At 41.9% G+C, this 3943-nt stretch overlaps 1 protein-coding gene across 1 annotated transcript in view; it reads right to left on the bottom strand.

The window, feature by feature from the left end:
• Positions 1–3734, bottom strand: part of tll1 (tolloid-like 1) — a 100855-nt gene extending 97121 nt beyond the window's left edge. The window contains exon 1 of the mRNA XM_061912758.1: positions 3598–3734. The gene's annotated coding sequence lies outside the window, so the exon portion shown is untranslated. The remainder of the gene's footprint in view (positions 1–3597) is intronic.
• Between the last annotated feature and the right edge of the window lie 209 nt (positions 3735–3943).

Here is a 3943-nt window from a genome sequence, read left to right as displayed (position 1 = left end):
AAATATTTTTTTAACCAATGTTATATTTCTTTGTCAATTAAAGGCAATTATAAATATAGATGATGGACGGCTATTTTTTTTGTTTTAAGTTGACTAATTCATCAAATTTACGGTAAACTAACTTTATTTGTAAAATATTTAAAACAAGCAGTGGACGGCACATCCATCCATCCATCCAACCATCCATCCATTTTCTACCGCTTGTCCCTTTTGGGGACACGGGGGGCGCTGGAGCATATCTCAGCTGCATTCGGACAGAAGGCTGGGTACACCCCGGACAAGTTGCAACCACATAATAATGCATTTTTCAAAGGACAGCTCTAAAAGCATCTTAAACGAAATTAAAACAAATTCAATTGTACATAAAAAATAACTGCAAAAAATTAAAAATATAAAACGAATGCCATAAAATTGATGAAAAAAAATCAAAAACAATATAAATCACATCATAATACGTGAGAATATCTCAGCTGCATTCGGGCGGAAGGCACTGTACACCCTGGACAAGTCACTATCTCATAATAATGCATTTTTTTAAAGGACAGCTCATGAAAGGCAACAATCTACCTCTAAAAAGCATCTTAAATGAAAGTAAAACACATTCAATCGTACATAAAAAAATAATAGCAAAAATTAAAAACAATAAAACACATGCCATAAAATTGATTTAAAAAAAATCAAAAACAGTTTAAATCACGTCATAATGCGCCCAAATTAAAACATTGTGTTTTATTATTCTTAAATATCCAATTAAGGCAATTAAATTTTTTTTTTTTTTTTATCAATCATTAAAGTTAAAGTGCCCTTGTCCAGGGTGCACGAATGCAGCTGAGATAGGCTCCAGCGACCCCCCCGCCACCCCGAACGGGACAAGCGGTAAAAAATGGATGGATGGATAACATTAGAGTTAAAGTACCAATGATTGTCACACACACACGAGGTGTGGCGAAATTATTCTCTGCATTCGACCCATCACTCTTGTACACCCCCTGGGAGGTGAGGGGAGCAGTGAGCAGCAGCGGTGGCCGCGCCCGGGAATCATTTTTGGATTTAACCCCCCAATTCCAACCCTTAATGCTGAGTGCCAAGCAGGCTCCCATTTTTATAGTCTTTGGTATGACTTGTCCGGGGTTTGAACTCACAACCTACAGATCTCAGGGGGGACACTCTAACCACAGTGCCACATATCACATTAATGATCACTCGTAACGTGCTCACACAGGCAGCGGTTAAAGATTTTTGACAAAATTACATGACTTTAAAGGCCTACTGAAACCCACTACTTCTGACCACGTAGTCTGATAGTTTAAATATCCACAATGAAATATTAACATTGCAACACATGCCAATACGGCCAGTTTAATTTACTAAATTATAATTTTAAATTTCCCGCCGAGTTTCTCGTTGAAACCGTCGCGGAATGATGACGCGTGCTAGTGACGTTATTGGTTGGAGGGGACATATTAGCCAAGCACCACTTACGTCTAAAAGTCGTCTCTTTTCATCGCATAATTACACAGTAATTTAGACATCTGTGTTGCTGAATCTTTTGCAATTTGTTCAATTAATAATGGAGACTATAAAGAATAATGCTGTTGGTGGAAAGCGGTGGATTGCAGCTGCCTTTAGCAACACAAACAGCCTGTGTTTCTTTGTTTGTTGTCAAGCTTTAACACAGAGCGGTCAAGCGAACATGTTTTCTACGTCAACCAGCAAGTTTTTGGATGGGAAAATTGTGATATTAAGTCGGCTCTTACCGGAGACTTCAGTGGATTATGGGACTTCCTCCTGTAGCTCAAAAAGGCAGCTGTGATCTTCGTTCCTCCATTGGCTTCTCTGAGAGACACTGGCGTTCACCGCAGCCATTCGACTTACAGGTATGACTGTACAATCTCACTAAAACACTATTAAAAAAATAAGCAGTAGAGGTGTTGGAAAAAATCGATTCGAATACGTTGTGCGATTCAGAATTGATTTTCATTTAAAGGGACGGCGTGGCGCAGTGGATGAGTGGCCGTGTGCAACCCGAGGGTCCCTGGTTCAATTCCAACCTTGTCATGTCCGTTGTGTCCTGAGCAAGACACTTCACCCTTGCTCCTGATGGGTGCTGGTTAGCGCCTTGCATGGCAGCTCCCTCCATCAGTGTGTGAATGTGTGTGTGAATGGGTAAATGTGGAAGTAGTGTCAAAGCGCTTTGAGTACCTTGAAGGTAGAAAAGCGCTATACAAGTACAACCCATTTATTTTATTTATTTTTAAAATAATCTATTTAAAAAAAAAAGCAATGCAATCCAATTCCAAAACCAAACCTGACCCAGCAACACTCAGAACTGCAAGAGGAGACACAAACATGACACAGAACAAACTAAAAGTAGTGAAACAAAAATTAATATTATCAACAACAGTATCAATATTATTTATAATTTCAGCATAGCAGTGATTAAAAATCCCTCATTGACATTATCATTAGACATTTATAAAAAAATTTAAAAAAGAACAATAGTGTCACAGTGGCTTACACTTGCATCGCATCTCATAAGCTTGACAACACACTGTGTCCAATGTTTTCACAAAGATAAAATAAGTCATATTTTTGGTTCGTTTAATCGTTAAAACAAATTTACATTATTGCAATCAGTTGATAGAACATCGTCCTTTACAATTATAAAAGCTTTTTTTTAAAAAAAAATACTACTCTGGTAGCATGTCAGCAGACTGGAGTAGATCCTGCTGAAATCGTATGTATCGAATGAACACAGAAACGTTTTGAATCAGAAAAATGTCGTTTTTGAATCGAGATTCGAATCGAATGGAAAAAATCTATATATTATCGAATCGTGACCCCAAGAATCGATATTGAATCAAATCGTGGGACACCCAAAGATTTACAGCCCTAATAAGCAGACAAGGGATCTTCCAGAATGATCCTAGTAAATATGTCTAATTACATCTGAAACGGTCCCACTGCCGCCGCCTGGAGCCGTCACTTTTTTTTTTGTGTGCTTCACTCCAACTTTCCTCATCCACAAATCTTTCATCCTCGCTCAAATTAATGGGAAATTTGTCGCTTTCTCGGTCCGAATAGCTCTTGCTGCTGGAGGCTCACATTATAAACGATGTGACGATGTGAGGGGCCCTACAACCCGTGACGTCACGCGCACATCGTCTGCTACTTCCGTTACAGCCAAGGCTTTTTTATTAGCGACCAAAAGTTGCGAACTGTATCGTCGATGTTCTCTACTAAATCCTTTCAGCAAAAATATGGCAATATCGCGAAATGATCAGGTATGACACACAGAATGGACCTGCTATCCCCGTTTAAATATGAAAATTTCATTTCAGTAGGCCTTTAAGTATGCAGCCGGGCAACAGAAAACTAGCAGCAGGGTCACAAATGAAACCTCAGGGCCCGCACTTTGGACACCGCCGCAACAGACGTTTATGTGGTTCAAAGTTGTCAACAAGCGGCGATAATCTCCCGCCACGCGCGCTCGTAGGCCACACGGCAGTAGAAAAAAACACGACGTGAATAAAGGCAACTGCCATATTGACCTCGTCCCCCCCCCCCACCCCCTCCCACCCTTCTTTCTCAGCTTACCTGCACAGTCCCATCATGCCTCACTCAAACGCATCCTTGCAGCCCCGGAGGAGGGGGAACGCATAGTGGGGGCGGTAATGGGCTGGGGGGTATCGCACTGGTACCGCTCTTGAACCGCCACCTTGCCCCCCCTCCCCCCGCCGCCACCGCCACTACCACTAGCAGCAGCACCACGACGGCCAGAGTTCTTCTAAAGGGGGGGGGGGGATTAGGAGAACGCTGTCCCTGCTAATCCTGGCCTGGAGCAGAGGTACTGTAGGTAAGAGCGCCGCGCTGACGTCACTCAATCAATCCAAGCTGTCCCCCGCCTTCAGGCACCGCCGCAAATCCCCTCCCGCACACACAG

The sequence above is a fragment of the Nerophis ophidion genome, linkage group LG01 (assembly GCF_033978795.1).
Source record: "Nerophis ophidion isolate RoL-2023_Sa linkage group LG01, RoL_Noph_v1.0, whole genome shotgun sequence".
NCBI lineage: Eukaryota > Metazoa > Chordata > Actinopteri > Syngnathiformes > Syngnathidae > Nerophis > Nerophis ophidion.
This window is presented reverse-complemented; position numbering and strand designations above follow the sequence as displayed.